Source organism: Pongo abelii, chromosome 20 (genome assembly GCF_028885655.2).
Source record: "Pongo abelii isolate AG06213 chromosome 20, NHGRI_mPonAbe1-v2.0_pri, whole genome shotgun sequence".
Classification (NCBI taxonomy): Eukaryota; Metazoa; Chordata; class Mammalia; order Primates; family Hominidae; genus Pongo; species Pongo abelii.
Genome location: NC_072005.2, coordinates 42,099,008 through 42,123,170, shown reverse-complemented (window position 1 = coordinate 42,123,170; position 24,163 = coordinate 42,099,008). Strand labels below are relative to the sequence as shown.

Genomic DNA, 24,163 nt, shown 5'->3' with positions numbered 1-24,163 from the left:
ACTAAACAATAAAAAGATTAACTATTGGCTGGGCACAGTTGCTCATGCCTATAATCCCAGCATTTGAGGGGTGAGATGGGAGCATTGCCTGACCCCAGGAGTTTGAGACCAGCCTGGGCAACATAGTGAGACCCCATCTCTACAAAAAATTAAAATTAGCTGAGTGTGGTGATGCATGCCTATAATCCCAGCTACTCAGGAGGCTGAGGCAGGAGGATCACTTGAGCCTGTGAAGTCAAGACTGCAGTGAGCTGTGATTGAGCCACTGCACTCCAGCTTGGGTGACAGAGCGAGGGACGAAAAGAACAAAATCAACCATATGCTTTTAGTAGCTGACACACTTTTATGTATAATGACATAGAAAAGTTGAAAGCAAGCCTGGGCGCGGGGTCTCACGTCTGTAATCCCAGCACTTTGGGAGGCCGAGGCGGGCAGATCACTTGAGGTCAGGAGTTCGAGACCAGCATGGCCAACGTGGTGAAAACCCCATCTCTACTAAAAATAAAAAAAAAATTACCTGGGTGTGGTGACACACGCCTATAATCCCAGCTACTCTGGAGGCTGAAGCATGATAATTGCTTGAACTGGGAGGCAGAGGCTGCAGTGAGCTGAGACCAAGTCACTGTGCTCCATCCAGCCTGGGTGACAGAGTGAGACTCCATCTCAAAAAAAAGAAGAAAAGAAAAGTTGAAAGCAAAAGTATGAAAGAGGTAATGCAAACACCAACAAAAGCTGATGTTCATTTATGTCAAAAAAATAGAGTTTAAGGCCAAAAATATTATGAGAGATAACATGGAGGCATTTCATAATGATAAAAGTTTACACCCAAGGCTGGGTGCGGTGGCTCACGTCTGTAATCCCAGCACCTTGGGAGGCCGAGGCAGGTGGATCACGAGGTCAGGAGTTCGAGACCACCGTGGCCAACATAGTGAAACCCTGTCTCTACTAAAAATATAAAAATTAGCCAGGTGTGGTGGCACATGCCTGTAGTCCCAGCTACTCAGGAGGCTGAGGCGGGAGAACCTGGGAGGTTCTTGAACCTGGGAGGCAGAGGTTGCAGTGAGCCAAGACCATGCCATTCCACTCCAGCCTGGGTGACAGAGTGAGACTCTGTCTCAAAAAAAAAAAAAAAAAAAAAAAGAGCTTCAGGATATAAAAAGGTCAATAAAAGAGAAAGGATGAATAGACAAATTCAGGCATCATTGGAGATTTTAGCACAACTTTCAATAACTGTTAGAATAAGGAGACTAGAAATTATTAATGATGGAGGTGAGCAAACGACCTAATTGACATATATAGAATACTGTATCCAACTAGATATAGTACCATATATATTTATTTATACTTCTATATAGATACGTATAATGTAGATATATGCTATCTCCAAATAGACAATATTATATGTATATTGTAGGTATATGCTACATCCAACTAGAGAATATAAGTCTGACACTTATTGAAATTTAGGCAAATTACTTGCCCTCTTTGTTTTTTATTTTTTGAGACAGACTCTTGCTCTGTCGTCCAGGCTGGAGCGCAGTGGCATAATCATGGCTCACTGTAGTCTCAAACTCCTGGGCTCAGGTGTTCAAGTAGCTCAGCCTCTAAGAAGCTAAGACTACAGATGCACACTACCACACCTGGCTAATTTTTTAATGTTTTGTTGTAGGGGCAGGGTCTTGCTATGTTGTCTAGGCTGATCGCGAACTCTTGGCCTCAGTCCTCCCACCTTGCCCTCCCAAAGTGCTGGGGTTACAGGCATGAGTCACTGTGCCTGGCTTACTTACCTTCTTTACCTTTTGTGTCTTGATCTGTTGAATGGAAATAATATATTAAATTATAGAGCTGCAATGAGGATTAAATGATAAGGTTTATAAAGCACTTCTCAAGAGAGTTCTTTGTAAATATTGTCAAGCTGCAGAGGTCATAAATTCACTCTTCTTCAACTTGGATACTGAGAAAAGAGGTAGTGACCAATGCTACTGAAGGAAGCAGTGTAGTGATTGTGATTGAGAAACAGGAGGCCGGGCATGGTGGCTCACTCCTGTAATCCCAGCACTTTGGCAGGCCAAGGCGCGTGGATCACAAAATCAGGAGTTCAAGACCATCCTGACCAACACGGTGAAACCCCGTCTCTATTAAAAATACAAAAATCAGCCAGGCGTGGTGGTGCATGCCTGTAATCCCAGCTACTGAGGAGGCTGAGGCAGGAGAATCACTTGAACCCAGGAGGCGGAGGTTGCAGTGAGCCAATATTGTGCCACTGCACTCCAGCCCGGGTGACAGAGCAAGACTCCATCTAAAAAAAAAAAAAAAAAAAAAAAAGAAAGAAAAATAGGAAGTGCTGAGCTAGAAGCAGTTGGGTTGACTGGGAGGCAGGATTCCATGTGAGCCAATGCCATTTTGAAATGGCATTGTTTTCTGCTTTTGTGTGTGTGGTGTGATCAGGCAGTTCCAGTTGCTGCATGACAAACCACCCCAAAACTTCGTGGCTTAGAACAATAACATTCTCTTTAATTATGAATCTGCATATTAGAGCATTGGGGGACAGCTAGTCTCTGCTCTACTTGGCTTCAGCTGAGGTGGCTTGAAGGTTGGGAGTCGGAATCATCTGAAGGCTTGCTCGTTTTCACGCGTGGTGGTTGATGTTGGCTGTTGGCTGGAGCTTCAGCTGACTACAGCTGGAATATCTAGTTGTGGCCTTTCTATGTAGCTGCTTGGATTCCTCACAGCACGATGGCTGGATTCTATGGGGGGCAACTTGAGAGAGATTAGGATGAAGTTCTGTTGCCTTTTCTAACCTAGCCTTGTTAGATAAACACAGTGTCCTTTCTGTTGTATTCTGTTTATCAAGGGAGTCCCAAAGGCCTACCCGATTTCAAGAGAAAGGGAAATAGACTGTACCTCTTGAAGGAGTTAGTGGCAAAGTTTGGAAGAGCATGCAGGACCAGAAATGGTGTTATTGGTCTCACTGGAATTTATGGTCTCTGATCATCCCTGATGCCATTCATGCAGTTCTGGTGTAGATGGTGTCATCCCTTTGCAACCCTAGAAAGTCAAACGGAGGGAGCATTTTCTCCCTTTGTTATCTCAAGATAGGGTTGAGTGGCTTAATTTTAGGTCCAGGTCAGCATTAGCAGAGTGGGGGATGGGCCAGAAACTTGCTGTCTGGACCCTACTTTTAGATTATGAGGATGTCTGCTTGGTGTCTACATCTGTCTGCTGGACTCCTTGTGGGTGCAGGGTTTCATTTTGTCCAGAATCCCTCTTACCTCCCCGATTTTGGAAGCTGAGAGGCACATCTCATCTCATGGGCAGTTTTCCTTCCCCAGCTCTTGCCTCTGTGGTCTCTGTGCTTCTGCAAAGAGAAGACCCCTGAGGAGGACTGACAAGTTCTTAACCATTTTTAGCCATGGTTTTGGTGAACTGTTTGTCTCTACTTCTTAAACACAGTCATATTTTAGATCATGTAAACATTACCTTATCTTGAAATGTCCTATGTAACAGAGATCTAAGAAGTTGTCCCCAGTTCCAGTGAGTGATGATGCCAAACAGCCCAAGATTCTCCTAATGGATCCCTCTATTTTCTCATTAATATTTAGCATCCACCATCGGTTCAGCCCTTTTTTTCGGAACAGTAAAATGAAAGCTCTTGAAGAGGTATTGGACTATCCAAAAGATGGTGGACGGATGATTAAAAGAAGCTGATTTCATTCGATTATAGATTGGGACCTGTCCAGGCACAGTGGCTCATGCCTGTAATCCCAGTACTTTGGGAGGCTGAGGCAGGCAGATCGCTTGAGCCCTGGAGTTCAAGAGTAGCCTGGGCAACATGGCGGAAACTCCATCTCTACAAAGAATTAGCCAGGTGAGGTGGCGCATGCCTGTAGTCCCAGATACTCTGGAGGCTGAGGTGGGAGAATCACCTGAGCTGGGGAGGTCGAGGGTTCAGTGAGCGGTGATCGTGCCACTGAACTCCAGCCTGGGTGACAGACTGAGACCCTATCTATAAAAAGAAAAAAGAATCTACTCTTTAGGATTTTTAAGTAAATACTTGTGTCATCTACAGAGGAAGTTTTCTTCTTTGCCAGTATTTATAGGTTTCATTTATTTTGTTGCCTTATTGTAATCGCTAGGACTTGCATTAGTAGTCATAGATAGGCATTGTTGCCTTTTTTATCATAGGAGGATTGTATTTAATATTTCATCACTATATTATAGCTGGAGGTTTTCATAGACTATCAAATTGAACAAGTTCTCATCTACTTCTAGCTTGCTGAGAGTTTTCATCATGAAGGGATATTGTATTTTGTCCGATAATTTTTTGTATACTAAAGTGATCATATTTTTTTCTCCTTTATTCAACTAATATGAATAAAATTGATTTTTAAAACTGTTAAGCAGAAAACAATGCCATTTCAAAATGTCATTGGCCTACATGGAATCCTGCCTCCCAGCCAACCCAACTGCTTCTAGCAGCATTTTCTATTTCTTTTTTTTTTTTTGGTTAAATCTTGTATTAGTGGTTCATTTTGTAACCTTTTTACATATTTCTAGATTAAATTTGCTACCATTTTCTTTTTTCTTTTTTTCTTTTTTTTTGGAGACAGAGTCTTGCTTTGTTGCCTAGGCTGGATTGCAGTGGCGTGATCTCGGCTCACTGCAACCTCCACCTCCCAGGTTCAAGCGATTCTCCTGCTTCAGCTTCCCGAGTATCTGGGACTACAGGCACGTGTCACCATGCCCAGCTAGTTTTTTGTATTTTAGTGGAGACGGAGTTTCACCATGTTGCCCAGGGTGGTCAGGGTGGTCTTGAACTCCTGAGCTCAGGCAGTCCGCCTGCCTTGGCCTCTCAAAGTGCTAGGATTACAGGTGTGAGCCACTATGCCGGGCCTTTCTTTTTTTTTGAGACAAAGTCTTGCTCTGTTGCCCAGGCAGTGCAGTGGCATAATCTCGGCTCACTGCAACCTCCACCTCCCGGGTTCAAGTGATCCTCCCACCTCAGCCTCCCAAGTAACTGGGAGTACAAGCATGCACTGCCATGCCTGGCTAATTTTTTTTTTTTCTGTATTTTTAGTAGAGACAGGGTTTCACCATGTTGGCCAGTCTGGTCTCCCAACTCCCGACCTCAAGTGGTCCACCCGCCATGGCCTCCCAAAGTGCTGGGATTATAGGCACGAGCTGCTATGCCCAGCCAAATTTGCTACCATTTTCTTAAGAATTTTTGCATGAGGTTTTTGGTCTGTCATTTCTTTCCTTGTAATATCTTTATCAGGTTTTGGTATTAGGGTAGTAGTGGCCTCAAAAAATGAACGGTCCTCTCCTTCCCTATTTTCTGGAAAAGTCTGTGTAAGATTGGTATTATTTGTTCCTTAAATTTCTGGTTGAATTATCTGGCAAAACCATCTAGGCCTGGAGATTTCTTTTTTTGATGTAATAAATTAAATTTCCTTTTTTTTTTTTTTTGAGATGGAGTTTCGCTCTGTCACCCAGGCTGGAGTGCAGTGGCACGATCTTGGCTCACTGCAAGCTCCGCCTCCTGGGTTCACGCCATTATCCAGCCTCAGCCTCCTGAGTAGCTGGGACTACAGGCGCCCGCCACCACGCCCGGCTGATTTTTTTGTATTTTTTAGTAGAGACGGGGTTTCACCGTGTTAGCCAGGATGGTCTCGATCTCCTGACCTCGTGATCCGCCCACCTCAGTCTCCCAAAGTGCTGGGATTACAGGTGTGAGCCACCGCGTCTGGCCTCAATTTCCTTAATGTATCTGTTTCATCTTATGTGTTTTAGTAAGTTATATATATATTTTTTAGAAATTTTGTCCATTTCATCTGAATTCTCAAATTTGTTGACTTAAGTTGTCTATAATAATTATTTTCTTTTTTTTTTTTTTTTGAGACGGAGTCTCACTCTGTCACCAGGCTGGAGTACAGTGGTGCAATCTCGGCTCACTGCAACCTCTGCCTGCTGGGTTCCAGCGATTCTCCTGCCTCAGCCTCCTGAGTAGCTGGGACTACAGGCGCACACCACCATGCCCAGCTAATTTTTCTATTTTTAGTAGAGATAGGGTTTCACCATGTTGGGAGGATGGTCTCTATCTCTTGACCTCATGATCTGCCCACCTTGGCCTCGCAGTAATAATTCTGTTAGACTTCTAATATCTAAAATGCTCCTTAGTGATAAGTTCTTTCATTTTGATATTGGTAATTTGTCTTTGCAGTTTTTAAATTTATAATTCTAGCTAAGGTTTTATCAACTTTTTTTTTTTTTTTTTTTTTTTTTGAGACGGAGTCTTGCTCTGTTGCCAAGTCTGGAGTGCAGTGGTACTATCTCAGCTCACTGCAACCTCCACCTCCCAGGTTCAGGTGATTCTCCTCCCTCAGCCTCCAGAGTAGCTGGGACTACAGGCGCATGCCACCATGCCTGGCTAATTTTTGTATTTTTAGTAGAGATGGGGTTTCACCATGTTGGCCAGGCTGGTTTCAAACTCCTGACTTTAGGTGATCTGCCCGCCTTGGCCTCCCAAAGTACTGGGATTACAGGCATGAGCCATCATGCCCACCCAAGGTTTTATCAATTTTGTTGATTTTTCAGAGAATTCACTTTTAGTTTGGCTAATTATATATCTATTTCATTTATTTTTTTCTCTCATCTTATTTCCTTTCTTCTGGGTACTGAGGGTTTACTCTGCTTTTCCTTTTCTAGCCTTTTAAAGTAGAACCTGTAGTTATTGATTCTAGGCCTTCTCTTCTAATATAAGCATTTAAATCCAGAATCCCTACTTTAACTCCATTCCACAAATTTTCTTTTTATTTATTTACGTATTTACTTATTTATTTTTGAGGCAGAGTCTCACTCTGCCACCTGGGCTGTAGTGTAGTGGTGCGATCATGGCTCACTGCAACCTCGACTTCACAGGCTCAAGTGATCCTCCTGCCTCAGCCTCCCACATAGCTGGGACCACAGCCACGCAATTGCACACCACCACATCCTGTTAATTTTTGTATTTTGTAGATATGAGGTTTCACCCTGTTGCCTAGGCTGGTCTGAAACTCCTGAGCCCAAGCGATTTGCCTGCCTTGGCCTCCCAAAGTGCTGGGATTATACATATGAGCCACCATGCCAGGCCCCACAAATTTTTATATGGTGAATTTTCATTATCAGTTAGTTCAAACTATTTTCTTTTTCCCTTTGATTTCTTCTTTAACCTATGGATTATGTAGAAGTGTGTTTAATTTCCAAACATTTGTGGGTTTTCTAGGTACTTCATTGTCAGTGATTCCTAATTTCATTTGACCGAAGAACACATTGTGTACGATTTTGATCCTTTGAAATTCACGGATGCTTTTTTTTATGGCCTAATATGTGGTCTGTCTTGAATAAAACATGTGCACTTGAAAAGGACATGTATTTTACAGTTGTTGGGTGCATTATTGTGCAAAATATTAATTTTATCAAGTTGGTTGATAATCCATATATCTTCACTGATACTTTTTGTCTTTTTTTTTTTTTTTTTTTTTTTTGCCGGTTGCTGAGAGGTGGATGTTAAAATCAACACCAGGACTACAGTAAGGCTGAAATCATTGAAGTGCTTGGAGTGCAGAACTGAAAGAGGTACTTACTAACTTTTAGGGCTGTGTAAGTGCAGTGTTGTTTGAAGCTCTTTGTGTGTTTCTGTAAAGACTGGTCTGGAAAACAGACCAGAGGAAAACATTTCCTTGCTTTTCCTCTGCTCTCACATGAAAACAACAAACACAGTAAGAGTCAACACCAAAGACTTCAATGACCCCCAGATATGTGGGGATTTCCCCCTACCAGCAAGCAAACAAATCAGTTCTGCAGCAGACACTAACTGCGTATCCTCCAATTTAATTCTGACACTATCTGCCTGGAAATAGCATCAGATCCCTCAGGTTGAGGGCTCAGTCCCCACGACTGCCATCCCTTCAGACACCAGTTGCAAGTCTGGGCCTCTAGAACTTCTGACTAGCTGGGCTTCAAGCTGGCATTCCCAGACATTTACAGTGGCTCAAGACTGGAGGATCACTTGAGGCCAAGAGTTCAAGACCAGCCTGGGCAACATACTGAGACCTGTCTCAAGAAAATAAAAAGTAAAATTAGCTGGGTATGGAGGTATAAGCCTGTGTAGTCCTAGCTACTTGGGAGGCTGAGGTGAAAGGGTCACTTGAGCCCAGGAATTCAAGGTTACAGTGAGCAGTGATCTGTGCCATTGCACTCCAGCCTGGGCGACAGAGCGTGATCCTGTCCTAAAAAAAAAAAGATGGGGTTCTCACAACCTCCTCTTTGGGTTCAATTAATTTGCTGAAGTGGCTCACAGAACTCAGGGGAACACTTATGTTTGCTGGTTTATTATAAAGGATATTACAAAGGATACAGATGAAGAGATTCATTGGGCAAGGTATGGGGAAGGGGCATATTATTGGAGGCACAGAATAGGCAAGACTTCAGAGAAAGTTTCTCTTCTCTCCCCACTTCTTGCTGCCATTGTCTGTTAGGTTTGATCCACAATGGATGGATCTCATTCTACTTTTCTATTTCCCTAATATTTGTCATGGCCCTTTTGAATCTTGCCATTCACTGTTCTGATTTTCACAGTGCTGGGGGTCATCAGTATGTTCCTGAGGTGGAATAGCACTCATTTCAGAACAAGGATGACAGAGGTGTGGGGAGCAAACATACACTTAGGGAACAGGGCAGACCAAGTGAATGACAACTCTCTTTCCATCACACCCATCCTCAAATCATGAGGTACTTATCCACTTTTACCTCTGAATACAGGACTGTGGTTCTCCTATGTAAAGACGGCAGGGAGTGGACGCTAGGAGGGTAAAACAACACTCTGAATAAAGCTCAAGAGATCTCCCACGGAATTTCATTAAACCACTACTGGAGGCCATATACTAAACAAGTAATCCCTTAAGGCATGAGACACATTAAAACCACTTTATTGAGCCATAATTCATATACAATTCACCCATTTAAAGTGTACAATTCAATGGATTTTTGTATATTCACAGAGTTATACATTCATCACCACAATTTTATTTTATTTTGAGAGAGTCTTGCTCTTTCACTGAGGCTGGACTGCAGTGGCATGATCTCGGCTCACTGCAACTTCCTCCTCCCGGGTTCAAGCGATTCTCCTGCTTCAGCCTCCCAAAGAGCTGGGATGACAGGCACACGCCACCACACCCAGCTAATTTTTGTATTTTTAGTAAAGAAAGGGTTTCACCATGTTGGCGAGTCTGGTCTCAAACTCCTGGGCTCAAGCATCACCACAATTTTAGATCGTATTTATCTCCCAAAGAAATCCAGCTCCCCTTAGCTGTCACTTCCAAACCCCCATGCCCTCCAGCCCTAGGCAACCGTTAATGTGCTTTTTCTTGAGAGATTTTCCTGTTCTGGACATTTCATATAAATGGAGTCATGCAGTATGTAAATCCTTCATGACTAGCTTCTTTAACTTACCATAATGTTTTGAAGGTTCATCCATGTAACGTGTATCATTATTACTTTCTTTTTATGACTGAATACTATTCTAAGGTGTGGTAAGGATATGACATCTTGCTTACCCATTCATCAGCTGACGGATGTTTAGGTTGTTTCCATTTTTTGGCTACTGTGAATAATGCTGCTGTGAAGATTCATGTGCCTGTTTTAGTGTGGAAATGTTTTCATTTCTGTCAGGCAGATCTGAGGAGCAGAACTGGAGATTATATGCTAACATTATGTTTAACCATTTCAGGAACTGCCAGATTGATTTTCACAGCAACTGGACCATTTTACATTCCCACTAGCAGGGTAAAGGGTTTTTATTTCTCAACATCCTTCTGAACACTTTAAAATAAATTATAGCCATCGTAGTAGGTGTATTCATAGTATCTCATTATTGTTTTTTTGTGCATTTCCCTAATGGGATTTTTTTTTTTCCCTGAGATGGAGTCTTGCTCTGACACCCCGGCTCAAGTGCAGTGGCATGATCTTGGCTCACTGTAACCTCCGCCTCCTGGGTTCAAGTGATTCTCCTGCCTCAGCCTCCTGAGTAGCTGGGATTACAGGTGCTCGCCACCACACCTAGCTAATTTTTGTATTTTTAGTAGAGACGGGGTTTCACCATGTTGGCCAGGCTGGTCTCAAACTCCTGACCTTAAGTGATCCACCTGCCTCAGCCTCCCAAAGTGTTGGGATTACAGGCGTGAGCCACCACGCCCAGCCACTCATGGGATTTTATTATACCTTTATGCTGATAGGAGTAAACAGAAACTGCATACTCGTCTTTTTTCTTAATATAGAAACCTTATACATATTTATGTCTTTTAGAAAAACAGAGATGAGTTTAAGCATTATCAGGGCAGTGAATTATGACATAAACAACAGGATTTAGGATTACTATTGAAATATGAGGTCTTAAAGACTCCTTTGCACAAATAATACAAATAAGCAAATTATAGACAGGAAAATAGCTGAGGATGATCAGAGTTCTCTCTCTACTGAACAGGAGAGTAATGCTGATATTCACTGAGTGTTCTCAATTCAATACTTTATCATATCAGGTTCTTTTAAATAGCTTTTTTTTTTTTTTTTTTTGAGACGGAGTCTCGCTTTCGCTCTGTTGCCCAGGCTGGAGTGCAATGGCATCATCTCAGCTCACTGCAGCCTCCATCTCCCGGCTCCAAGCAATTCTCCCGCTTCAGCCTCCTGAGTAGCTGGGATTACAGATGCGCACCACCACACCCCACTAATTTTTATACTTTTAGTAGAGATGGGGTTTCATCATATTGGTCAGGCTGGTCTTGAACTCCTGACCTCATGATCCACCTGCCTCGGCCTCCCAAAGTGCTGGGATTACAGGTGTGAGCCACCGCGCCCGGCAACCATTTAAATAGATTTTATGACACAGAGTGGTGTCTTTTCCCCTGCAGCTCCATAGGGAGAAGACATCTCCATATTTTTTAAAGATTCCCTTTTAGTACTATTAGGTGGGTCTGCATCCTTAAGAATTTTACTTGTTTGCATGATGACAAAACAGGACTGAAAAGCTCAATACATATTACAAGGAAATGGAAAATGGAGTTGATAATTTCTGAAGTTAAAATGTAATAAACAGCATATAATGTTTTATAGTGAGGATGGGATTTCGTATTCCACAATGGACACTCCTGTCTTTGCCTGACCTTTCATTGTCACCTCCTCTGCCTCATGATCCACAGTTGGAATCCCTTAAATAATCAATTTGGCATGTAAATCAAGGAACAGTACATACTTAGCTTAGCAGATGTAAGCGTAAATGTTAAGACATTGCTTAGAGATCCATAGTTACTGAGCCAGCTAGAGAATGAGCTGTGTGGTGAAGTATCGTTAACCATCACATCCAGTCCTGGAGCTGGCCAGAAACCAAAGTCTCCTTGTTATCTTCCATCCCACCAAAATCCAGCCTCCCAATGTTGCCACTGCTGAGGAGTATGGAAAGGAGTCATGAGTTAATCACTTAGGAAAAATTCATAGTAATCTCTTTTGTATGCATAGTGCCTTATGGTTTACAAAGCAATTTTCCAGCTTTTATTTCAGTTTTGTGAGAAACAGAAAGACACTAATTTATTGACTGCACTGCAGACACTGAATATACTTTGTCTCATTTCATAAAGACTTATTCCCTCAATTTACAGATGAAATGGGTTGAGCAGAAATGCCTGTCTTCATTTTACATCAGAACAGAATGAGGTTCAGTAACATTAAGTGATACACACAACTAAAAACAGTGCAGGTGGGGATTGTAGCTAGATCTGTGAGCACAGGGCTCTGGAACACTGACTGCCCTGCAGCTCTGTTACTCCACATGAGGATGAACCTGGGGCTCTCTGCTGGTCAAGAGGCAGCTCATTTCTCTATCAAACCTCACAAAAATTTCCCACTCATCCATGAGCCCATGTAAGCCTTTAAACTGGGAGTAATGGGAGGGCAGGGAGTGGAAACTGATAGGCCTGAGTCTTTAGTTCTTTCCTCCATGTTTAGTGTTGGGTTTGTTGTTTCTCCCTACCACAAACTCAGAGAGGCAAGGACCATGCACTTTGGCCACAGCAACCTGATTGACTTATGTGCTATTCTGGTCAGACTTCATCTTCCAAGAGCTGTCACCAGGCCTCCCCTTAGCTCAATGACCCATCTCTTTCCCCACTTTCTTTTTAATCAGGCTTATACTTGCTGCTGCTTTTATGTTTTATTGACTTCTATGAGATCAATTAAGTGCTCTTTATTCTCCTTTCCCCTGCACTGGATTAAAAATAAGATATTGTATTGCTTTACTATCGGAAGTTACTCTTAACCTTGCATCTTTGACTTAATGACTAATTGGTATCTCCTTCTTGAGCAATAAAAAAGACCTTAGAATGCTGTAGGTACATTCTTTCTTCTTCTTTTTTTTTTTTTTTTTTTTTTGAGACAGAGTCTCCCTCTGTTACCCAGGGTGGAGTGCAGTGGGGCAATCTCAGTTCACTGCAACCACCACCTCCTGGGTTCAAGCGATTATCTTGCCTTAGCCTCCTGAGTAGCTGGGATTACAGGTGAGCGCCACCACACCCAGCTGATTTTTGTATTTTTAGTGAAGATGGGGTTTCAGCATGTTGGCCAGGCTGGTCTCCAACTCCTGACCTCAAGTGATCTGCCCATCTTGGCCTCCCAAAGTGCTGGGATTACAGGTGTGAACTACTGCATCCGGCCTCTTTCTATTTTTGTCGGGTGCTTTTGATCTAATTTGTTTTGAAATTCCATAAAAAGTAATCATCATTACTTAGTAAACAGAATCCCCAACATATTTACCAATTTCCTTGCTCATCATTTAAAATTTTATCTCATTCTGTCTTTCTGGGTTTTTCTTTTTGCTGATTCACATCCTTTAGAAATTCTTCCAGTGAGTCTATGAGAAAAACCTTACCTTGTCTGAAAATGTCTTTATTTTGCCCCACTCTTGATTGCTACTTTTCCTCTATCACTTTGAAGGTATTATTCTCCTGTCTTCTGATATCTTGTGCCCAATCATCTTTCCTTTTAGGTAGCATGTCTTTTCTGTTTTTCTTTTCTTTCCTTCCCTCCCTTCCTTCTTTTCAAGATTTCTGTTTTGCATTATCACTGTGATGTGTCTAGGTGTTAGATCCGCTTTCATTATCTTACTTGACACTCATTTTGATTCCTCACCTTAAAATTGAGTTTAATTATGAAAAGTTGTAAACCACTTTTTCTTCTGATGCTTCTCCTCCTTTTTCTCCTTTTATGACATTTATTAGATGTGTCTTGGGCCCTTTTATTTTCTTCCATGTCTCAGTTTCTCATCTGTATTTCACTTTTTATCTCTGTGCTGCATTATAGGTAATCTCTTCAGATATATCTTTAAGTTCATTAATTTTGAGCTGTGCCTGTTATGTTCTCTATACTTAAGATCTTTTTTATTTCTAGAAATTTTCTTTGGTTATTTTTTAAATCTACTGATTCTTTTTAAGTATTATGCTTTCATTATGAGTTTTTTTCCATTTAAAACATTTCATATTCTTTCATATTGTCATATCATATGCAGTTCTTGTAGGTGCCAACTTTATTATTTATTTACTCTGCTGACCCTCCTGTGATGGTTATTTCCTTGTTGTTTGTAATTTTTGTTTTTGAGCTCATCTCGGTGGGGCAGAGGTATGCTTTGTTTTTGTTTTTGTTTTTAAGGCTTTTTCATGTGCCCTGGATTAAGACAGCATTCAAAACCATGTTACATTTACTTTTGGCTGTTGCAGGGGTTTCAGTGGAGCTGAACCTGGTTCTGTATGTATGGATTTTTATTTATTAAAACTTAAAATTTTAGGCCAGGTGTCATGGCACATGCCTGAAATCTCAGCACTTTGGGAGGCCAAGGTGGGAGGATTTCTTGAGCCCAGGAGTTCAAGACCAGCCTGCACAACAAAGTGAGACCCTGTCTCTAAATTTTTTTTTTAATTAGCTGGACATAGTGGTGCCCACCTGTAGTCCCAGCTACTTGGGAGGCTGAGACAGGAGAATCACTTGATACTAGTAGGTTGAGTCTGTAGTGAGTCATGATCATGCCACTAGACTCGTCTGGGTGACAGAGCAAGACCCTGTCTCCAAACAAACAAAAAATTAGATACAGACTTTGTTTTTCTATTTCATCTCGAGTCAAGAGTTTTGAGAAGCTGTGCTTTTAAAGGAATGGATGAATTTCATCTAAAATGTCAAATTTACTGGCATAAAATTGTTCATAATATTGCCTTATCATTTTACTGTCTATAGGATCCATAGTGGCATCTTCATTTTTATTCCTGACATGGGTAATTTGTGTTTTCTCTTTTATTAATTATGCTTACTAGGGATTTATCAATTTTTAAAATACCTTCAAATAAACTTTTTGTTTTGTTCATTTTCTTAATGGTCTGCTTTCTATTTCTACCTAATTGATTTATGCTCATCTTTTTTTTTTTTTTTTTTTTGAGATGGAGTCTCGCTCTGTCACCCAGCCTGGAGTGCAGTGGCCCGATCTTGGCTCACTGCAAGCTCCTCCTCCCGGATTTAGGCCATTCTCCTGCCTCAGCCTCCCGAATAGCTGCGACTACAGGCGCCTGCCACAACTCCCGGCTAATTTTTTGCATTTTTAGTAGAGATGGGGTTTCACTGTGTTAGTCAGGATGGTCTCGATCTCCTGACCTCGTGATCCGCCCGTCTCGGCCTCCCACAGTGCTGGCATTACAGGCATGAGCCACCACGCCCGGCCGATTTATGCCCTTCTTTATTTCTTTTTTTTGACTTTTGGTTTAGCATATAGCATGTTTATTATTCTTGTTTAAGCCTTTCTTCATTTTTAAAAATTGTGGCGAAGTATACATGTAATATAAAATTTACCATCTTAACTATTTGAGTACACAGCTCAGCAGCATTAAGTATATTCCCATTTTTGTACAACCAACATCCACAACTTTTTCATCCTGTAAATGTGAAACTATATCCATCAAATAATAACTACCCTTTCCCCCCCCGCCCCCAGCCCCTGGCAACCACAAGAAACCTACAAACTCTCACTACAAGCGTTAATAGCCTAAAAGTGGGAGACCAGTAATACTTTCTGATTTTATGAGTTGGACTACTCTAGATACTTCATATGAGTGGAATCATAAGTAGTTATCTTTTTGTGATTGGCTTGTTAGAATATCCTCAAGGTTCAGCCACATTGTAGCATATGTCAAAATTTCCTTCCAAGGCTGAATAATATTACATTGTATGTATATGCCACATGTATTAGTCTATTTTGTGTTGCTATAAAGGAATACTTGAGGCTGGGTAATTTATAAAGAAAAATGATTTATTTAGCTTATGGTTCTATAGGCTGTACAAGAAGCATAGTGCCAGCATCTGCTTCTGGTGAGGCCTCAGGAAGCTTACAATTATGGCAGAAGGCAAAGGAAGAGCTAGCATATCACATGGCAAGAGGGAACAAAAGGGGGAGGGAGGAGGTGCCAGGCTCTTTTAAACAACTAGCTATAGGGTGAACTCATATCCATGTGGAGGACACCAAGCCATTCATGAGATCCACCCCATAATCCAACACCTCCCACTAGGTGCCACCTCCAACATTGGGGGTCACATGTCCATGTGAGATTTTGAGGGAACAAATATCCAAATCATATTACCACATTTTGTTTATCCATTCATCCACTGATGGACATCTGGGTTGTACCTATTTCTTGGCTATTGTGAATAATGCTGCTATGAATTTCTCCTTTTTTTATTTAAGTACTTAACATTCCTCTCAACTCTGCTTTAGCTGTATCCTTCCAATTTTGATATGCTGTGTTGTCACTTTTTCATATTTCAAAACATTTTCCCCTTATTCAATCATCTGTAGATTTAGAAGTGGGTTATTTAATTTCCATGTATTGAATGACTGTATAGGTTTCTTATTACTGGTTTCTAATGCACATTCCCTGTAATGTGGCAATCTTTTTAAGTTTATTGTGACTTATGGTCCAGCCTATAGTCTATTGTGGGGACTGTTCAGGTACATGAAAAGAATGTAATTTTTCAATTGTGGGTATGGTGTTCTGTAAACAACAATTAGGTCATGTTGACTGGTGTGGTTCACATCTTCTATACAGTTGTCCCTTGCTATCCACAGGGGACTGGTTCCAGGACACCTTGTGGATACCAAAACCTACAGATGCCCAAGTTTGTTATACAAAATGGTGTAGTAGTTGCATATAACCTATGCACAACCTTCCGTATACTTTAAACCATCTCTAGATTTTTTATAATACCTAATACAATGTAAATGCTATGTAAATAATTTTATACTGTATTTTAAAATTTGTATTTTTTTTTACTGTCATTGTGTTTTTTCTGAATATTTGTGCGTTGCCATTGGTTGAATCTGCATATATGAAGAGCTGATTACATATACTACTGAATTTCTTGCCTACAAGTGCTATCAATTAATGAGATATAATTGTGGATTTCCAATTATGCTTGTGGATCTTTCTTTTGTTCTGTTAGTTTTTGCTTCATAAAATTTAACACTCTCATTATAGGTTCATACCAGCATACATATTCCTGATGAACACATACAGTCATGTGTCATGTAATAACATTTTACTCAATGATGGACACATATACAATGGTGGTCCCATAAGATTACAATGGAGCTGAAAAATTCCTATCACTTGTTGACGTTGTCATGCAACATATCACTCAGGTGTTTGTGGTGACGCTGGTGTAAATAAACCTACTGTGCTTCCAGTTGTATAAAAATATAGCACATGCAATTATGTATAGTACGTAATAGGTGATAATAATAAGTGATTACATTACTAGTTTATGTAATTTATTGTACTATTTGTATTATTATTTTAGACTGTACTCCTTCTACTTATTAAAAAAAAAAAGTAACTGAAAAACAGCCTTAGGCAAGTCCTTCAGGAGGTATCCAGAAGAAGGCATTGTTTTCATAGGTGATGACAGCTCCATGCATATTTTTAATCCTGAAGACGACATTCTAGTTGGACAAGATATGGCAGTAAAAGACAGAAATATTGATACTCTAGACCCTGTGTAGACCCAGGCTAAAGTGTGTTTGTTTTTAACAAGAAAGTTTAAAAAGTAACATTTTAAAAATAAAAAAAATTTTAAATAGAAAAAAGCCTATAGAATAAGGACAGAAATATTTTTGTGTTGCTATATAATGTGTTTGCGTTTTAAGTGAAGTGTTACTACAATTCAGAAAGATAAAAAATAGTAAGTTTATAATGTAAAAATATTACAGGAAGCTAAGGTTAATTTATTATTGAAGAAAACTTTAAAAAATAAATTTAGTGAAGCCTAAGTGTACTGCTTGTAAAGTCTACAGCAGTATACAGTAATATCCTAGTCCTTAGCATTCTCTCACAACTCACTCACTGATGCACCCAGAAATTCAGTCCCGCAAGCTCCATTCATGGCAAGTATCTTATATCGGTGTGCCATTTTTTAATATTTTACACAGTATTTTTACTGTACCTTCTCTATGTTTAGATACACAAATACCACTGTGTTATAAATGCCTACAGCATTCAATACAGGTATGCTATATGCTATATAATGTGCTATACAGGTTTGTAGCCTAGGAGCAATAGGCTATACCATATAACCTAGGTATGTAGTAGGCTACCCCACTGCTGTTTGTGTTAGTGTGCTCTATGATGCTTGCATGATGCAATCACCTAATAACACATTTGTCAGAATGTATCCCTGTAGTGACAAATGTATATGCAAATTCCTAATAACCTGCTCTTTTATGACTGTTACCTATCTCCTGCCATATACATTGTTTTGAGGCCTATTATCTGATACTACTATAGCCATGCCAACTTTCTTATACTTAATGTGTATATTTTTCTTGACCAATTTTAAGTAGCTTTCTCAGCTTAGAATTTCTAATTCACACATGTAGTATTTTTTTTTTTTTAGATGGAGTCTCACTCTGTCTCCCAGGCTGGAGTGCAACGGCGCAATCTCGGCTCACTACAACCTCCACCTCCCAGGTTCAAGCAATTCTCTGCCTCAGCCTCCCGAGTAGCTGGGATTACAAGCACCCACGACCATGCCCGGCTAATTTTTAGTAGAGACAGGTTTTCGCCATGTGGGCCAGGCTGGTCTCGAACTCCTGACCTCAGGTGATCCACCCACCTCGGCCTCCCGAAGTGCTGGGATTATAGGCATGAGCCACTGCCTCCAGGCGCAAATACCCAACTTAATACTACATATGGCTGGGTGCGGTGGGTCACGCCTGTAATCCCAGCACTTTGGGAGGCCAAGGTTGGCAGATCACTTGAAGTCAGGAGTTCAAGACCAGCCTGGCCAAATGGCGAAACCATCTGTACTAAAAACACAAAAATCAGCCAAGTGTGGTGGCACACATGCCAGTAATCCCAGCTACCAGGGAGGCTGAGGCAGCAGAATTGCTTGAACCCGGGAGGCAGAGGTTGCAGTGAGCCAAGATCGCACCACTGCACTCCAGCCTGGGCAACAGAGCAACACTTCATCTCAAAAAAAAAAAAAAAAAAAAAAATTCTCCCCCAGTGGGGTGCAGCGGCTCATGCCTATAATCCCAGCACTTTTGGAGGCTGAGGTGGGGGGATCACAAGGTCAGGAGATCGAGACCATCCTGGCTAACATGGTGAAATCCCATCTCTACTAAAAATACAAAAAATTAGCCGGGCATTGTGGCGGGTGCCTGTAGTCCCAGCTACTCCGGAGGCTGAGGCAAGAGAATGGCGTGAACCCGGGAGGTGGAGCTTGCAGTGAGCCGAGATCGCGCCACTGCACTCCAGCCTGGGCAACAGAGTGAGACTCCATCTCAAAAAAAAAAAAAAAAAAAGAGACCAAGACCATCCTGTCCAACATGTTGAAACCTCGTCTCTACTAAAAATACAAAAAATTAGCTGTGTGTGGTGGCGTGCGCCTGTAGTCCCAGCTACTTGGGAGGCTGAGGCAGGAGGAGCGCTTGAACCTGGGAGGCAGAGGTTGCAGTGAGCCGAGATAGCACCACTGCACTCCAGCCTGGGCGACAAAGTAAGACTCCGTCTCAAAAAAAAAAAAAAAAAAAAACAAATCTCCCCGCCACTCTTTGTTCTTGCCCCTCACTTGAAGGATAGGAAAAAAAAATAAGGGATTGAGTTCTTCATTTTGTAAAAAAAAATGTAAGGGAGGAATGGACAAGAGAAAAAGAGTGGGTAGTACTGAATTAATGTCCAAGGGAAGGCTTAGAATACCATTTATTTTTTCACCAAGACTGAAGGCCTGCTCTATTCCTAGGCTCCTGTCACCACGGACCTGTTTCTCTTGTCCTCTCTCTTCTCCAGTGCTTTCCTGAACATCAAGAGTAGAGTTCAGCTGAGCGTGGTGACTCATGCCTGTAACCCTAGTACTTTGTGAGGCCAAGGCAGGAGGATCACTTGAGCCCAGGAGTTTGAGACAAACTGAGCAACACAGTGAGACCCTGTCTCTACAGAAAATTTTTAAAAAAATAGCTGCATGTGGTTGCATGTGCCTGTAGTCCCAGCTACTCAGGAGGCTGAGTGGGAGGATCACTTGGGCCCAGGAGTTTGAGACTGCGGTGAGCCATGACCATGCCACTGCATTCCAACCTGGGTGACTCTGTCTCCAAAAAAAAAAAAAAAAAGAGAGTACAATCTTGTATCTTATCTTTCAATCAGATTACTCCCATTCCTCTGGTGGCCACCAGAATGGAGCTGTATAAATGGGACAAGGCCTCCTGGGATACGGCTAGAAGGGAAACAGTGGTGCAACATGACCCAGAAGGTGAAGGGAGAACAATGTAACATGGGAGGACCTCCCTCTTCCCATATGCTGTTAATAATAATGTGATCTACCCATTCTACTTCATAGAAAGTAGGGCGGGGCACGGTGGTTCACACCTGTAATCCTAGCACTTTGGGAGGTCAAGGAGGGCGGGTTGCTTGAGCTCAGGAGTTCGAGACCAGCCCAGTCAATGTGGCGAAACCTTGTCTCCACCTAAAATACAAAATACAAAAATTAGCCAGGTATGGTAGTGGGTGCCTGTGGTCCCATCTACTCAGGAGACTGAAATGGGAGAGTCACTTGAGCCTGAGAGGTCGAGGCTGCAGTAAGCCAAGATTGTGCCACTGCTCCCCAGCCTGGGTGACAGAGACCCTGTCTCAAAAAAAAAAAAAAAAAAAAAAAAGAAAACGTAGAATCACTCACTAGTAAACTGAGATATGTGGACATGATGAGGCTTTCCCTTGTATGGGCTCTCCTGAGTACTCACTACATAGACATCAAATCACTATCTGTATAAAAAAGGTTTATAAAAGGAATATATGCTTATTTAATTCAAGGGAATATGTTTCTGTTTATAGGAGTGAAAAGGAGTGCTGAGTGATAGCCAATTATTATTATTATTATTATTTTGAGACGGAGTCTTGCTTTGTAGCCCAGGATGGAGTACAATGGCACGATCTTGGCTCACTGCAACCTCCGCTTCCCGGGTTCAAGCAATTCTCCTGCCTCAGCCTCCCGAGTAGCTGGGACTACAGGCGCGGGCTACCACGTCTGGATAATTTTTGTATTTTTAGTAGAGACGGGGTTTCACTATGTTGGCCAGGCTGGTCTTGAACTCCTGACCTCGTGATCCACCTGCCTCAGCCTCCCAAAGTGTTGGGATTACAGGCGTGAGCCACCGCGCCTGGCCAAAATATCCAATTAAGTGAACAGTAGTTACAATTAGAAGGGAAACTGGAGAAGGCAACATGGTTATCTGACTAGAATAAAAGAAAATGGAGAATCCTATCTCATGGAAGTTTCATGGTAGGCAAATGCTCAGTTATCCTGGGGGAAAGATATTTCAGAAAGGAGAGAAGAAACATTCTCAGCCATAGCTTTTATAATTTGCAGGAAAGGACCCTTGCTCTTTTGGATTCTTTTTTTTAAAAGGTGAACAACACAGAGAAGGGAGGCAAAAGAAGCCACGTGAGGCCGGGTGCAGTGGCTCACGCCTGTAATCCCAGCACTTTGGGAGGCGGAAGTGGCTGGATCAAGAGGTCAGCAGTTGGAGACCAGCCTGGCCAACATGGTGAAACCCTGTCTCTACTAAAAATACAAAAATTAGCCGGGTGTGGTGGCAGGTGCCTGTAATCCCACCTACTTGGGAGGCTGAGGCAGGATAATTGCTTGAACCCGGGAGGCGGAGGTTGCAGTGAGCCGAGACGACGCCATTGCACTCCCACCTGGGTGACAGAGCAAGACTCCACCTCAAAACAAACAAACAAAACAAAACAAAACAAAAAAAACACATGTGAAACCTCTTAGAGTTTCTATAATAACTTGGTTAAACCTGCCTAGTTAACTAATAAACATTTACTATTAAATACTAATCATTATGCCAGATAGTAACTATTTAGTAATACAGGTTGGAGAAGTAGAGAAGAAAGTAATTACACTGTAGGCTCCAGACAGTTGAAAGAAATTTTTCTTTTAAATGAAGTTTGAAATTTGATTTTTACAGTAAATATTTTAATTAGAAAATGACTATTTTAATTACTACACAGCTGACTTTGTGATTTTTAGTATTTCAAGTACTTTTACCTGGCTTAAAGTGATTTAGGAGGGCATTAAATCGCCCTCAATTTCATCCAGGGGCAAGCAGGGGGCGGGGGGATGGGACCTCATCTATATAACTATTCAAAGTGGTAGGGATGAAAGTATTTTTCTTCTGTGCTACATATGGAGTCCTCCTCATTTCAACATATTGGATTTAGTTTGTATGATGTTTCCAGGTAATGCAACCCTGTCATCTAGAAATTATAATTTTACCTCCTAGTTTCCAATGCTTGTGATATTTTGGTTATTAGAAACTGTCATAATTCTGCAAGCAAAATGAAATACACCAGACACACAGAGTTCTTCAGTCATTAACATCACTTACATAGTGATCCATTTTCAGTTATCATGGAATGTACACACAAAACCATGATAAATAACAATTAGCACAGACACATTCAGTTTCCTGTGATCTTACCTACTCCACAAAGCCACAATCTATGGACCCTACATGACATTCACAACCCTGTTGAGCCCATCTCATAATTCCATACAAACATAGCAAAGCAAACTCAGAAACTACTTACTCCAGTTACACAATCTCACACACACAAATCACAACTAATCATTCTAAAAGGCTTATCGGCTTCTTGGAAAGTTAAATGTAAACTTACCAATTACCTAGCAACTTTTCTTCTAAATATTTGCCCAGGAGAAATGGAAACGTGCCAGCTTTATTCGTAATGTATAAAACCTGTAAATATGCCAAATGTTCAACAACAGAAAAATGACTACACAAATTGTGGTATATTTGCACAATGGAGTGCTGTTCAGAAAAAGAAAAATGAACTACACATGAAATCTCACAGACATTAGGGTAAACTAAAGGAGAAATACGGAATTCCAGAACTGACAGTTACAGTGACACAAATCAGAACTATGGCTGTCTCTGCTTTGAAACTGACTGAAAAGGACACCAGCAAACTCCGGTGGTGCTGGTGTTGTAAACCAAAAATAAAATCTTAAGCACACCCAGACCATCTGAATGGATCCCTCCTCTTGGCCAGGGCATTCCTAACCTGAAAAACTAGTAAAGCCATGATGGAAAGGCGGGGGTGGGCGGGTCGGACATGCCTCATTATCCCCTCCTCCATTTTGGAATTACTGATAGAAAAGACCCCAAGTCTGAAAAGAAACATTTACAATCTATTCTCTGTGAAGCCTGCTACCTGGAGACATTCCTAAGTCTTACGTCAATAACTCAACCCATTGCCAATCAAATAATCTTTGAATCTACCTATGACCTGGAAGGCCAGCCACCTTCCAGTTGTCCCGCCTTTCCGGAGGGAATCAATGTACATTTTACATGTATTTGATTGGTGTCTCATGTTTCCCTAAAAGATATAAAACCACATATATCCCGACCACCCTGGACACAGGTTCTCAAGATCTCCTGAGGGCTGGGCCACCGGCCATTGGTCACTCATATTTAGCTCAGAATAAGTCTCTTCAAATACTTTAGAGTTTGAGTCTTTTCGTCAACAGTGTAAAACACGCCCTAAGGCAGACACACACATACTGAGCCGCCGCTACCTGCCAGATTCCACTTGGGGCCTTTCTCATGGTGCAAAACGGACAAAAACTCCAAGTCACCCTCAGGTTTACGACCACGGGTTACATCCTGAGGCCCTCACACTTAGAAGCCAGAGTGGAGCAAAACCTCGCCCGACTCAGGCTCCGAGTTCTCCCCTCGACCCTCCCCAGCCTAAAGCCTGTACCTGCTTCAGGCCTTCCCAGCCCGGCCCTCCAGTTCCTTCTTCGGCCTCCCTCAGCCTGGGGTCCGGGTTTCCTCCTCGGCTGAGCAGCCGGGTCCGCGACTCCCTTCACCCTCCCCGGCCCGGGCTTCCGGTTCTTTCCAGAGGTGAGGCAGGGGCCACCTAGAATTCCGCGGCCCCCCACCTCCCCCAAGGCCACCCTCGCCCCAGCTTCCTGTTCCCCATTCTGTCCTCCCAACCTGGGTTCCCGATTACTGCCTCGACTTCACCTTGCCGTCGGGGACCACCAGCCGCCTCTTCCGCGCTTAGGGGACGCGCAGCGGCAGCCTCTGCTGAGGGCAAGGGTCTGCGCACCCGGAAACTCCGGGGTCTGGGGCGTGGTGCGGCCCCTGCGGCCAGCGGGCTCCGCTTGAGCTTCAGAGCGCTTTCGTTGTTGGACTACGTTTCCCACAGGCCCCAGGGCCGCGGATGAACTTCGAGCTTTGCTTCCCTTTCCGGTGTTGTGGTTATTGAGTTAAGCCTGGTGAGTCGAGGTGACCCGGGCCGGGCTGCGGGAGGAGCTCGCGGTGAGGTGGCCCCGCGCTGCTGGGCGCGGTCGGTCCACGTGGAGCCGGGAGCCTGAGGCCTCTGTACGCGGGAGCTGCGGACGATGGTTGTTAGTGCTATTGTTTGTTACGACGTCATTGTGGTGTGTGTGTGTGTGAGACGGAGACCCTAGCGTGTGCCGTGGGTGCTGTTTGATCGGACTCAGGACGGTGAGTAGGGGCGGG

General features: G+C 42.4%; 1 protein-coding gene and 1 long non-coding RNA gene across 23 annotated transcripts in view; one reads left to right on the top strand and one right to left on the bottom strand.

The window, feature by feature from the left end:
• The window catches only part of ZNF529 (zinc finger protein 529), a 62,370-nt gene that overhangs the window by 8,124 nt on the left and 30,083 nt on the right, over positions 1 to 24,163 (top strand). For 2 of the 7 annotated variants that reach the window (XM_054540246.2, XM_054540243.2), the window contains exon 2: positions 7,537 to 7,614. The gene's annotated coding sequence lies outside the window, so the exon portion shown is untranslated. Of the gene's footprint in view, positions 1 to 7,536; positions 7,615 to 9,764; positions 9,823 to 23,926; positions 24,149 to 24,163 lie in introns of those variants that run through there. The other 5 variants (XM_063720055.1, XM_024238249.3, XM_054540242.2 and 2 more) reach the window with 5 other exon arrangements.
• On the bottom strand, positions 2,494 to 24,028 carry LOC103888590 (uncharacterized). 16 transcript variants are annotated; one of them, XR_010138604.1, is made up of 7 exons: positions 23,663 to 23,798; positions 22,293 to 22,372; positions 21,224 to 21,329; positions 19,977 to 20,073; positions 3,273 to 3,358; positions 2,905 to 3,048; positions 2,494 to 2,747 (listed from the first exon to the last, which is right to left on the bottom strand). It is a non-coding gene; the product is annotated as an uncharacterized LOC103888590 (long non-coding RNA). The 16 variants fall into 16 exon arrangements; XR_010138605.1 differs by lacking the exon at positions 23,663 to 23,798 and adding an exon at positions 23,397 to 23,471; XR_008516540.2 differs by lacking the exon at positions 22,293 to 22,372 and having other exon boundaries at positions 23,397 to 24,022.